The sequence below is a fragment of the Anastrepha ludens genome, chromosome 4 (assembly GCF_028408465.1).
Source record: "Anastrepha ludens isolate Willacy chromosome 4, idAnaLude1.1, whole genome shotgun sequence".
NCBI classification, from domain to species: domain Eukaryota; kingdom Metazoa; phylum Arthropoda; class Insecta; order Diptera; family Tephritidae; genus Anastrepha; species Anastrepha ludens.
In genome coordinates, this window is record NC_071500.1 from 54,456,634 (window position 1) to 54,471,383 (window position 14,750).

A 14,750-nucleotide genomic window follows, 5' to 3' on the forward strand; every position below is an offset into this window, starting at 1 on the left:
TGCATCTTATAATGCTATTAATTATTTGCATGTATCACCTTATAATGTCAACGCTGTCGGTGGATGCTGGTGCGGCTGTTGACTTTGGTCCAGTCAATGGGCTCTGATGTGGACCGAGATGCCGTTGGTGGGTTGTCATCGATGGTATGAGAAAGCGTTTGTTGTTGTTTGTGCCAGACGCACTTTTTAATGGCTGAAACTTCGCCTTACTCTGTTGCTCTATTAGATGTTGTTGTCGTCGTGCGCCAGTTGATTCGGCCTCAGCATTATGATAGCACTTTCCCTGGGAATATACGGGTTGTTGAAGTAGGGAGGTGCATTGAAACTCCGGATGTTTATATAGCGAGGAGAGTGGACGGGTAGAAGAAACGCGTAATGCGAACACGCGACGTGTGTCGATTTTAACGAAGATTACTCGAGATAACATATCACTAAAAATGTTCGAATTTTTACAACATTTAAAAAAACTATTGTAGATACACACTTTTTGAAAAGATATTCAACGTTTTGGTTTGATTTTGCAAGAAAAGCTTTTATTTTACAAAAAATTTAAATAAATTTATACTTGGACGATTTTTTCTAGCAAACAATTTTCGTTTTTATTATTATTTTGAAAGTTTCAGAATGACAGCAAAATTAAAAATTCATGTAAAATAATCCAAAACAAGTACTCTCTACTGTGGTATGTATGTACTAAGGTATCTCGAAACGATCCAAAACTAATCTTTTCAAGCTAATAGCAGTAGTTCAAAAACAAAATTTACATGTTGGTTTTTACTTTTGGCATTCAGATTTGACTATCTGACAAGTCGATTATTTTTAAGATGGCAGAATTACGTCCAACACGAAAAATATATTTTTAGAGCCTTGTTCAAGGTGAATCTAGTAAAGGTTGTATTGCTAAATCAACTGACTTGTTTTTGTTCTTTCGTCGTGTCCATGTGGCTGTCAGAACATAATGAAAGACGGCGAATTCATCCCTTGTTTTTTACTTCGGCCATACTTTGCCGTGATAATCAAATGTACAAAACATTGTTGTTGGTCTAGTGTCACCACCTTTATTGAATGCGCCAGGGCTCTGTTGATGATTAGATTGAAAAATACAAACAAAATAGTGTTTATAAGTGAAATTGGACGCAAAGGTGAAATATCTGGCCAATAGGCCATAGACTGAGGTATTCCATGAGGTAATTAGATATAATATCAGAAATGCGGGTAACTTGTTGACAGTTACAACTCAACAAGTGGTAGACCAACAAAATCATTTGGGACAAGGAAAAATCGTTTATTCCCGTTCTAAAAGGGACTACCCGTGTTTAAAATATATGTTTTTTTCTTTTTACAGAAAATTAGTTTTCAGAAAATTCAAAATTCAAGTTCATTTACTCAAAAGTGATATTATCGCTTTCATAGTACTCCCCATCAACTGCAACGGATTTATGCCAGTTTTTGATCCAGCTCTCGAAACATTTCCAGAACTATACTTTCGGTATAGCCATCAGTGTCGTTTTGAATTTTTCCAAAACTTCTTATCGACTGAAGAAATACGTTCCCCGTATTGGCTTTTTGACTCGATCAAACCGAAAAATTTTGGAGGGAGCCATATCGGGTGAATTCGATAACTCAAACAATAGTCTTTATGGTATTAACTGTGTGACCTTCTGGCAAAAATTTTGGTGTACAATACCGTTGTAATCCATAAAAATCGTAAGCATCGCTTTCTTTTTTGACTGAAAACGACGTGGGTTTTTGGTCTTAGTTCATTTGAAACTCTCCACTCACTCGCCTGATTTCTGGATTGCATATTGCACTCACAAATCTACGTCTTGTCTCCAGTACTTATCGGATTCGGCCTTGGAAATCACGTCTTTGGTGATATCAAGGTATTCCCTCTTTTACATGAAATTCATGTCCTTTGGGACCAACTTTACAGCAACTCGGCACAAACACAAATCATTAACTAATATGCCGGTCCAAGCAAGGATGTCCCCAAGGGGGTGTTCTTTCTCCGCTGCTGTGGTGCTTCGTCGTAGACTCCCTATTAGTGGAGATGCAGGAACTCGGCTTTCACGTCCAAGCATATGCGGACGACGTCTGTGCGCTAACATCGGATAAATCCTTAAGGAGGCTTTGCACGAAAGTGCAGAGGATTCTTGACAAAATCGATGATTGGTGCATGAGACAAGGTCTTTCCGTTAATCCGAACAAAACAACTATAGTCTTGTTTACGAGAAAACGGAAATTGGAGGGACTCAGTCTTCCAACACTGAAAGGTGTGACACTTGGTCTTTCCAACGAAGTTAAATATCTAGGAGTAATCTTGGATAAGAAGCTGACTTGGGAGACACACGTTTCACTGAAGGTGAATCGTGCATTGAAGATTTTTCAGCAATGCCGTAGAGCCTTTGGCAAAACTTGGGGTCTGAAACCTGCTGTGGTCCTATGGATATACACGGCACTTATCAGACCAATCATCACTTACGCTTCTGTGGTCTGGTGGCGACGGAGCATGGTTAAGTCCACAATCCGGGAACTATACACGCTGCAAAGAAGTGTATGTTTATGCATCACGGGTGCCATGAGTACAACCTCTGGAGATGCCCTAAATGCTATGCTTGATTTGCTCCCCCTGGATCTTAAGATACAACAGGAAGCAATAAAAGCTATGTGTAGACTCCATAAATATGGTTTCTGGCACGAAGATGGAGCTTCGGGACACAGAGAAATCTTTAAGTTGCTGTCGGAGCAGTATCCACTGTTTTTGGCACCTAAAGATGACCTGATACCCACAGTTTCATTCGGAAGGAAATTTGATGTCAGATTTCCATTGCGTGAGCAATGGAGCAATCCAGGAGGCATGCAGGGAGGTTTGACGGATATTTTCTTTACCGATGGGTCCAAGACTGAAATAGGGTCTGGAGCCGGATGGTACTTAAACGATAGTAATAAGTATCACTACGCTATGGGGGGAATGGCAACTGTCTTCCAAACAGAAGTTTTTGCCATCCTAAAAGTAGCCGAATGGATAATCGAGAGGAGATGGAGCGGGAAACAGATTGGAGTCTTCAGTGACAGTCAGGCTGCATTGAAGGCCCTGGAGAACGCGAAGCAAACCTCAAAGATTGTTCAAGAATGTAAGAAGAAGCTTAATTCTGTCGCAAAACAGAACAGGCTTGTACTTATATGGGTTCCAGGACACTCCGGTGTTCAAGGAAACGAAATTGCCGACGAATTGGCCAACCGTGGATCAGCGGTGCCTCCACAGGGGCCAGAGCCAATAATCGGAATCAGTCCCGCAGGAATCAAGAACTGGATCAACGATTATGTAGGCAATCTACATAAAGAGCGATGGTCCGGTCTAGAACGCTGCAGAACTGCAAAGTGTTTTGTGACGAGTCCGAACAGAAAACTGTCAAACTTTCTACTAAAACTTAGAAGGAAAGACATTCGGTTGATGGTCGGCATCATTACAGGACACAACCCATGGGGTCAGCATATGGCCACCATTGGAATCATCGAGGACCCGGTATGCCTGTCGTGCTTGGAGGAGGCGGATAGCACTGAGCACTTTCTCTGTGAGTGTCCTGCCTTTGCTAGAGCGCGACTACGAGTATTGGGTTCCGATGTCATGAGAATGAGTATTATTCGTTCTCTAAAACTGGAGGATATTTACAAATTTGTCAAAGAATCTGGAAAATTCTCACAGGACTAACTATCTCTATCTCTGTCTCTATTCTTTCCTATCTCTTTCTATGATACTTTTCTCCCTCCCTCCTTGACTATCTACCCCCTTTCCAGAGCTTTAAATACAATGGGCTTTTTTAGCCTGAGTGTTTTAGGAGCCACCAAATCTCCTGGTGCTCCTTGGCTCGACCTTTTCAAATTCATTCATTCAATATGCCGGGAACGAATCCATAATAAATGCTCAAATCTCTGTCCCCTCTCTAATGGTTAATTTAGCGTTATTGATAAACTTTTCACTTTATTGATATTTTCAGCAGTTTCCGACGGCCTGCAATTACGTTCGTCATCCTTGATAGAGTCGCGATATTTTCTGAAGTGAAAGAGTTTTCCAACACTTCTAAGATTTCCGCAGCATTCAATCTATTTTTAAAGCGAAATTTAATACAAACTCGTTGTTGCAAATTCAAATTCATTTTTAAAATTGTGCAAAAATCTAAAACACGTGCAGAGGCAGATTTGCTCCAGACGGCGTAAGTTTTCCAAATATTAAACAACGGTGATGCAATTTTAATGGGAGTGTCAATCACAGATATGGAAACCTTTCATCCAGTCAGTTGACAGCGGCACGTGACGATTGTTTCAGGAGGTTTTTGATCTAGTTGAATATATTCGCCTTGAAGCGATCAATTCAGTACCTTCGACCATGTTCCATGCTCCATGTGATCGGTGGTCAGTCCCATCTGCGACTTTCTTGCGGTTCCAGTCTGAAAGTGCTTGATGATGTCTCCATTAGGTTTTCGTAGAATATAGACAATCCCTTTCCATTTTCGATGCCGAACATCAAGATGGACAGGCGTTTGTTTTACCCAGAGATTGTTATTGGCTACAGTGTTAGGCAATAAAATGTGATTGATCTTACAAGGGCAGCGGTTGTTAAAAATTTGTCATGTCACTAGGTCACATATGTCAAGCACAGATACCTTCCAAGTCCCGCATCCGTATAAAAACACTGGCTTGAGTGCGCCTAGATATATGTATGTGATGACCTCCACACCTTGTTCAACTTGCCAAGCACTGCACGGCCTTTTGACGTTCGGCTACGTATAATATATCAGCTGCCGAGCCGCCGTTTTAATTGATGAGACCCGCGAGCCAACCAAATGCTTCTACTTCTGCTCCTGTGGTATTGATGCGTTTAATTGAGCTTAATAAATTCTCTAAATTTGTTGAGATAGAGTTTTTTCATTTCAAAAGATCGCCTTGTGAAACTTTTGAGTATTTATTATAAATAGTTTAACTGTACTTTCTTTTTCCATTGCTTATTAACCTTAAAATATGCCCACTTAGCCTATAAGCATCTATTATATTCATTGGTTTAATAAATAAGTATTGGGTATAGGAATAAGTTTCCGCCCTCGTAAAAGAGGTGCTGATACTATTTTTGTGTTCACTCTAGTAATACATACCTATACTGCTGATTTGAAGGTGTATACGTGAGGTCTCGGCCACAGTATTTGACATTCGTTTGAAGCGTAAAGATCCTTTTGTATCTGACGTCAAAAATGCCTACGTTCGTCTCGAAAATCAGTATTTGCGGGAAGTCATACTTCATTATTACCTCTTAAAGAAAAGTGCAGCTGAAACGTGTCGTATTTTGATCAATATTTACGGTAATCACGCTCCATTAAATACAACTTGTAAAGAGTGGTTTTTACGTTTCAGAAGTGGCAATTTCGAAGACACACAACTACAATAATTATTGGATGAAGACGCATGTTGAACCCTTGATGATATGTCTAAGGAGTTGGATGTCGACAGATCAACCGCCGGTAAACGAGAGGGATATCGAGAGACGTTTGGGGGCGTATGAGATGCTCCTTGAATGGCATCGCATCGTCACTGGCCATGAAAAATGGATGTATTATGATAACTCTAAGCGTCGAAAATGTTAAAGCCTGCCACTTAAAGCAGGTCCATCGACAGCGAAAAAAAATGTTCATGATTCAAAGGATATGTTGTGCCTCTGGTGGGATCAGAGGGGTGTCATCCATTACTAACTCTTCAAACCATCTGAAACCATCATTGGCGAAACCGATTGCAGCTAATGCGTTTGAACTGAGTTCTGAAAGAAAAGCGCACATGACAAACTGATTTAGCTGCATGACAACACCAGGCCACACGTTGCTAAATCGCTCCAGAAATTTTTAGAGAGACTGAATTAGAAAATCTTGCTCGTGCCCCAGCCGCCGTATTATCCAGATATTCCACCTTCGGATTACCATCTGTTCCGATCACTGTAGTCAGCCCTTATGGGAGAGTGGTTCATTTCTTACGAGAGCATCGCAAACTGGCTCAGTGAATGGATCAAGTCAAAAGAACTCGAATTTTTCGTCAGGAGAATCCGTATGCTGCCTGAAAGATGGAGTAAAGTTGTAGCTTTCAATGGCACGTACTTCACATAGTATCATGTATAATATTATTTAATTGTTTAAATAATTCGTGGCTTTGGCTAAGAAAGCACGAAAACTTATTCCTATACCCAATAAATGTTAACCTCGCGAAAGCAGGACGATTATTCCATATTATCATCTTCCAGACACTGCCGCAACAGGACTTCAGTCTCATTGCATGTATTCCCATTTTATGATGTCTGCAGAAGACCTGCACTTTTACAAAGCTGTGTCGACCGCTTACAATCCTCTTGCAGATAGTAGGTATGACTTTGCAACATTCCTTTGTCAATATTTCCTGCTAGCGGAAGCACTAAGAACTTCGTTGTGTATTTTCTAGCTACTTCACTACAAAAATATTGAATACTTTTGTTTCTAATCTCCTCCATTTTTTTCAGTGTCTGAGGGAAAAGAATTTACTCATTATGCACACACGTGAACTTCGAAAATTGCATAATGTCCACACTTGGCGGGCACTCGTGCATTCCACCGTTGCAGCCAGCCGCTGCACCTTAGCGCTGTCGTACGGTTTACAGCGTCCATGGAACATCACACAATTTTCACGCCATAGTTTCACGGTTTTCTAATTGTGTGTTCTTTGTTTGTGCACAAACACACAATCACACCTTACTGCTGTTGTTGCTGTTGGCGTTAAAGATGATACTTCATTTGTTTCCTGCGCTCGCTCACCTTTTTTGTTAGATACCGTTTTTGCACTTGTAATGCTTTGCATGCGCTGAAGAAAAAGCCGAATCCAAAAACAACAAGCAAAAAACGCAAACGGCCGCAAGAAAGGTGTGATCATTGCAACACTTCCTGTTGCCAACTGGTGCTAAATCGCCAACTTGCCTCAACCACTCATCCACATCTCCACAGCATTATCGTCGTAGTCGTCGTCGCCGTCGTTGCGGTCAGCATTACTGCATTCGTTCATTTGTTCTGGGGTTTGTTAGTTGGTGCGCTGGCTGGTTGGTTAGTTGGTTGGTTTGTTAGACCAAAAATGGTTGCAACACGCGCAGTGATAATATTTAAGGAAGCGTTTTACATGTGCATTAAATTGCACAGTCGCCAACACACATACACACACATGCAATTGCATGGAAACTCATATGAGCGCGCACATTATTTACAGCTACAACAAACAACAATGGCATTAGCAGCAACTTTGCCCCCTCTCGGCATAGTTTATCGTTGCCACAAATACACTTTTATGTGTTTTACTTTTTATTTTTTGTTGTTCTTGTTTTTGTTCGTATTGGTGTTTCTCATGTTTTTGTTGCATTGCTTAACTTGCTGATTATCCCTTTTTTCGCCTTTTGTTCTGTTGGCGTGTTTGTCGTGTGAAAAACATGCATTTTCTGGCTATTTTCCACCGCTTCTCTATTTTCGGGTGATGATTATTCGTGTGGCTCTTTTTTGTTGAGTCCTTGCGCAAGTTGGCAATAAATTTTACATTATTGCTGATGTTGTTGTTGGTATGTTGATGTGTCTGCTGATGGTGTAGCTGCTAGTTTGCGTTCTTGTTTCTGTTGTGGCGGCTGCTGTTCTTTCTCTTCGCTTATCTGCAGCATCGTAGCGTGAATTGCTTATGTTTTGTGGGCGAATTCAGAAAAAGCAACAACAACTAAAAACAGCTGCAAAAGCATACACTGCACTTTTCACATTTCCACTCCAGCGATTTGTGTCAACAGTAAACATCCAAGTATGATTAAAGAATAAGATTAACACAACTTTACGGCCATGTGTGCATAAGCTTTAAACTGCACGAGAGTTAATTTTTTTAAAAGAAACCTCAGATGATAAACTTCTTTCCTACGTAACTTAAAATAGAGATATTTTTAATAAGTGTTAAAATAAAAATTAACTGAAATTATAAGGGCTATTTAACCGAGGGAATTCACTAGATAAACGTTCAGTGGTTGGAGAAGCGTGCCTGCCAAAGAGCATTTGACTTTTAACTTTCGTTGAACTGTCGCCAATCTCCTTTCAAGATAATTGAAAAAATATACTTCTCTCGATGTTATATCAAGGTGATGTATTGGAAAACTGAAGGAAAAACGAGTTTTAATGCGAGCAACGAGTTAGCAGATTATTCCGTAAAATAAATCATTGGCACGCCGTATGCCTTAGCGGCATCCAACTTGCAAGTACTAGACTGCCTTTTAAAAGGTAAGTTCAGGAATGTAAGCTTTCCGAACCGTAAGGTGACCCAGAGAAATATGGCAGGGCATAATTTCATCAATTTGTTGCAGGCAATCGATTAGAAGCGGGCGAATTGGGAAATAACTAGAAAAGTGGTTATGTTCCTCCAAAACAACTCCAGGTCGCATACATTTACAGGGTCCGGCACTCGACCATAAATTTAATTTGGAAAATTACTTTTATTCAATTGAAAGTAAAAAATGTGTAAAAATAATTCAAAATTAAGAATCAATTTACTTTTGCTCGATATAACCGCCTTTTGCCTTGATACGGTCGAGAAATGATTTTGCAAAAAAAGGCAAATTTTGCCCCACTCGCGGACAATGGCTTTTTTCAGCGCCTCGAGACTGGTGAATCTTTTAGTTCGGACATTGCTCTTTAAAATGGCCCAAAGAGAATAATCTACTGGTTTCGCGTCTGGTGAATTTGAGAGCCATTGCGTGGACGTTATGAAGTTCGGAACATTGTTTTTTAGCCATTCTTGATTCACTCGAGCTTTGTGAGACGGTGCCTAGTCCTGCTGAAACGTCCATGGTTTGCCAACGAAATGTTTGTCTGCCCACGGCTTCAAATTAACCTCCAGAATACTTTCCCGAAAATATTTCGCATTTACCTCGACGCCAGGCTCGATGAAAACGATTGAAGAGCGCCCATCTGCGGTTACGGCAGCCCAAACCATTACCCTTGGGGTGTGCTGCCTCCTGGTGGCCAATCGATTTGGTCAAATAAACCCTATCGCTTTAAGCTCCCAAAAATAGCTCAATTTCAAAAAATTTCTTTTCAGAAAACACAATGTTCAGAGATTGGATGCTTTCGATCAAGTGAAGCAACTCATTTTCTCTCTCGAGTCTGACTTGTTGCTGCTTTGGTGTGACATCATGCGCCTTGTAAGGCGTGACTTTGAGATCATTTTTCAGTATGCAGCGTATGCTACGGTCAGATATATTCAGCTCTTTTGCCATTTGATTGGCACTTCGTCGGGGATTTCACTCAAATCGCTTCTTCACTTTTTGATATTTCACGTGAGATGAAGTTTCGCGATGTTACCAGTATCATTGTAACGAGTAATGTAATGGTGCGATAAACAAAAAATTTATTTACTTTAAGGTGCTCGAGCTCACGACCAATCGCTGGTCGTTATTTTCCAGCCAAATATAATGTAATCACACTATTACGTTTGAAATCTATTACTGATTTCCTTTTTTTGCGTTTACTCTCGACAAAGTGCTTCCGCGTGCTTGTAAACAATTCTCTGGACTGTAATTTAGCCAACTAACAGACAGCTAATGATCGTGCATCTGAAGTTGGTTACACTTCGATTGCCGGACTCTGTATAACTATGCATCCACTGTATAATCCAGACCTGGAACTAGGCATGTAAAGTTTTCATCAGAATTATCTCAACTCGACAGGCGCGAGAAATACAACCAACTTGAAGCACATCAAAATTTGATCAACCAAAATTTTCATTAAAAAATAATCTTCATTTGATTTTACTTTTATTTTTTCTTCTTAATTCATGTTGTAGGAGTTGAAGTCAGTACGAGAACGGGACATTTGAGGCTTTTTAATGGCTTTTTTAAAATACTTGTACTGGAATAATCTGGAACTGGAATAATAATTCTTAGCGAGCTTTCATTTACTGGCCCTAGTGTGGTACATTAGGGTGGTAGGAACTGAGATTTGCTGAGTAAGTACTCGAGCGGGGTACTTGCCAATGAACTTTATGTGAGGTTAGGATACATGGCTTCCCTTGTGAGGGACCCACTTGCATAAATATTCAAAAATCATCCGTTGGGATACCATATAGTGGGAGGGGAGGGGAAAGGAGAAGGGAAGGAAGGAGAAAGAAGTGCCTTTGGGTTAGAGGATGACGACCAACAGACGACTTACGTTCATATTAACCGCTTCGAACGACTAATGAATTTTACCAGTTATTTGATGTTTAAACCCGCAAAAACCGCAGGTATAGCGAAAAAGTAAGAGTCCAGATGTTTAAACCTTTGTCCGATGAGAGTAGGGCAGCTGGGAATAAGTTATAAGAACTTGAAGCAATCCTAAGCCTCACCGGATGTGTACCCAACGGACAATGTCCATTAAGGATACCTATCAAATTCGAGAGCTGTGGTTTTGTTAGCCTTAGAAGTTTTCTCGAATACCTCAATCTCCCGTGGCTCGCCGAGTTGAGCCAATATCGAAGTATTCGGATGCAATCGAGAGAGAAGTCAAGCATTTTCAGTCTAATTTCGAAAGCACGAACAAAGAACCCAATGCCCTAATTGCCGCTTGGCTGTCAGAGCAGATATTTCTCTCCTTAACAGAAATTACAGAAGTAATTATACCATTTTGACCTCAATGTGCCGCAATGTGTTAGCGTTTAGGCTACAATATTTTGTTTTTTTTTTGTTTAAATTAGAAATCTGACAACCAATTTCATATGGCCTGAGTTAACGTACACACCAGGGATGATAGATTTCAAGGTTTGCTCTTTAATTATGGTGAAAAAGAAAAGAAAATTGTAGGTGGAACTTTGGCTGCCACGTTCCTTGGAGATTCGGCAGCTGAATTTTGCATGATCAATCTCAGCCCTTTTGTAAACATACCCCAAGTGACGTCAGCTCATTAACGCATTCTGTCAAACTCGCTCAGAGCCGAATAACGGCCTATTAGAGAACACACCTTTAAAATATTTTCAGCGTGCATACATATACAAGGGTATATACAATGTGGCGCAAAATTAATCACCCTACCGGAAGGTTTATAACTTTTACAAATGGCATCGTACGTCAGTCATATACGTACAGATAGCAGGAAGCAATGGAGCGCGTAAAGACCAAAGTAAATGTTTTTTCCTCAAGATCATATTTTTTTTATTTAGTAAAAAAGTTATTCAAACACGAAACTGGATGGTTAATTTTGAGCCTCCTTTACGTCACGAACGTCTATACATATATATCTTCAATTTTTCCACGTCTTAAAAAATTCCCTTAAATTGTGGATAATTTAATTTACATATTTACAAATACACATTCTTCACCATAGATGTTGCAAATTTATCGCCATCACTCGCTACAAATGCGTGAGTCGCTGCCACCGCTGCCACAACCATCATTTACACAGAGAAAGCTTGCCGAGTGCCGCACATTTAATTTGTTCACTGCGTCGACTGGTAGTTTTTCGTCCACCTCCTCACCATATCTTGTTTTCCAACTATGGTGGTTATGAAAAACCGAACAGCAAATGCCAATTTATTGATCTGCGATAAAAAAAACCGAAATTATCATTGCCAAGGTGCTATTAAATTTAACAATAGGCAATTGTTAGACGCATGCAATGTTTGCAGCTGCAACAATTGTTCGCCCAATTTTCAACTTGCATACATAACGAATATATCTACATACCTACACATACATACATGGATGATGTGTATGGAGAAAACTGCGAAAGCTCAGCTGCCTCTTGGGGAATCTAGTGATCGGCGCATGTTGTACTTATAAAAGTACTGTAGACTTCGGTGGCAAGCTCGTTGAACGGCGCGCATGACTGCTCCACAGTTGCCGCTTGCTACAACTACTTGTTGCTACATTGCTCGTTGGCGCGTCAGGCATTGTTGAAATTTCGCTGGCGATAGAAATTTGCTGACATTGATTTCTAAGCAATATATTCTTTAATGTATGTTTGCGTTGTTGTCGCACCATCGCGCAGCATTTTCATTTTGTTGGCAATTTTTAGTTATGGTAATTGTTGTTATTGCACCCCAAAGCCATTGCTATTACTTGCATGTGGTTATTGCTGTTCCCGTTTCTGCTTTCTGCTCTTTCTTCTCCAACTGTTGCTTGTTGTACTTGTTCTATCGCCCATCGAACCCGATTGTAGCAAATTGCATCGTCGAAATGCTTGTGCTGACATTGGCGTGTGGGTGGCTCGATGCTCACCTTCGATTGTGCGCTGGCAACGACAAACAAAATTTTTCGAATGGATAAAATGAGAAACGCGACGCCATTGTTTCATTTTTGATTTGTTTGGCTTTAAATCTTTGCAAGAAGATGAATTACTATATATTAACTACCATATTTAGCATTCAAATCTTTATATTCATGAAGGCATAAATGGAATTAAGGTGCACATTTATATTCGTTTCATACAATTTGGTTATTACGTACGCATTTCAGGTCGATAGTCTGGAATCTGACGAGAGTCGTTAAATATTCGAGCTTATTCTTTTGAACTACCTGTTCTTATTGGGTTCGTTAACCATCTAAGGCTCGGGTTCCCAAACTTTTTTGTACTTTATAGAATTTACTTTCTTGCGACGGGCTTCCAAAAACAAAAATACCACCGCGTTGCGCGACTATGAAGCAATATGCATAAAAATATAACGACTAGGTTACGGTTACGGCCTTTGCCACCATCCCCTCTTGGGGCTGACGACTGCTGGTTCAGATATTCAAATGCGGCAGCCGTGGAGCGGGCACCGTGGCCGCATGGATTGTTGCCTGACTAGGTTTAAAATCTGAAGCATCAAACACCAACTGATAGAAAAAGTTTTTTTCTAATAGCAGTCGCCCCTCGGCAAACAGAGACAAACCTCCGAGTCTATTTCTGCCATGAAAACACTCCACTTGAAAAAAATCATCTGCTTTCGGAGTCGGCGTAAAAATGTATGCTCCTCCTTTTGCGGAACAACTTCAAGATGCACACATCCATTTTCCTTTAAGCTCGGCCACAGTACCCCACAAAGTACCAATTACATGTAAAGAGTATTTGAAAATACGCGCCTAAACGTTATTTTGAAATAAAATATGTAAAATTTTGTTTGTTTCGGGTTTAACAATTTTTAATATTTTTTAATTTAATTAACTATTTCTCATATTTTTTTTCAAAATATGGTTCTTAACAATTAGATGTAAAAATTACATGTAAAAATTACATCTAATTGTTAAATTACACGTCTACAAGTAAAATTTGTCGAACATGAAGGCCTAACTATTGAGAACGTCTACCGAGAACGGTATCGATGTTGAATGTTGTTTACCAACACTTTGCGCTACAGTACCAATACGAGGAGTAATAAAAAAATGAGGTGAATCTTAATTTTTTTTTTCAAAAAATATTTAGCTGTTCTGATATGCACCATTTGGTAGGATATGACCTTGTGCTCTCTCAGCGATTCGGTTTTTATCTCCTTAATCGCAAAACGCCTTCCTTCCATAAGTCTTGTCAATTTTGGCAACAGGAAAAAGTCACAGAGGGCTAAACCTGGTGAACACCGTGGCTGAGGCACTATAGCGGTGTTGTTTTTGACCAAATAATCTCTCACAAGCAAAGATGAGTGAGCAGGTGCATTATTATGATGCAAGAGCCATGATTTTTTTCCACAATTCCGGCCGGTTTTTTCTTATTACTTTACGCAAACGCATAACTTTAAGGAATACTTCTTATTTACCGTACGATCTTGTGGTAAGAACTCCTGATGCACTACGCCATGGTAATCGAAGAAAACAGTGAGTAAAACTTTGACATTTAATCGAACTTGGTGTGCTATTTTTGATCTTGGCTCTCCTGAACTATTCCATTGGGATGATTGGGCTTTGGTTTCGATGTCATAACCATATACTCTTGTTACCTAGTTATGACCCTTTTAAGTAAATCTGGATCATTGTTAACGTCATTCAACAATTCCTGATTGCGCTGGGGCATCTTCTTGACCTTCTGTGAAAAGCCAAGTATATTGGTCACGCTATTTTCAAGGTATTTCAATGCAGCCCTTTGGTGCAGTGGATAGCATATTGGACTTCTAATCCAAAGGTCGCGGGTTCGAATCCCGCAAGAGCTCAAGATTGTGTAAGTTTTTTAATTTTCACTTACTATACATCGTAAGATGCGTTTTGATAATAGGTCTATTTATAAGTTCGTGCGGTTTTACAACAGATGGCGTAACTTGATTATTATTCCATCGATCCACATTTCCAAACATTCATTGGAGAGCTACTGTCGTAAGGCACAAACGTCAGTATACGTTTTTTATTTGAAGCGTAAACAACAATATTTTTACCACACTTGAAAATGTCGAATTTCGTGCCAAATAATGTGTTTTTGCGGGGAATTCTTCTTCATTATTTTAATATGAAGAAAAAAGCAGCCGAAAGTCATCGTATCTTGGTGGAAGTTTATGGTGAGCATGCTCTATCTGAGCGAACGTGCCAGAAGTGGTTTGCACGCTTTAAAAGTGGTGATTTTGGCTTGGAAGACGAAGAACGCGAGGGTGCGCCGCCAAAGTTCATGGATACCGAATTGGAGGAATTGCTCGATCAAGATCCGGCTCAAACGCAAGAAGAGGTTGCAAAAACTTTGGGAGTTGATCAATCAACCATTTCCAAACGTTTAAAAGCCATGGGAATGATCCGAAAGGTA

The 14,750-nt window shown here is 40.0% G+C and overlaps 1 non-coding gene across 1 annotated transcript; it reads left to right on the forward strand.

The window, feature by feature from the left end:
- The first annotated feature begins 14,099 nt into the window (after positions 1-14,099).
- Trnar-ucu (transfer RNA arginine (anticodon UCU)) lies at positions 14,100-14,172 on the forward strand. Its single transcript has one exon. It is a non-coding gene; the product is annotated as a tRNA-Arg (tRNA).
- The last annotated feature ends 578 nt before the right edge of the window (positions 14,173-14,750 follow it).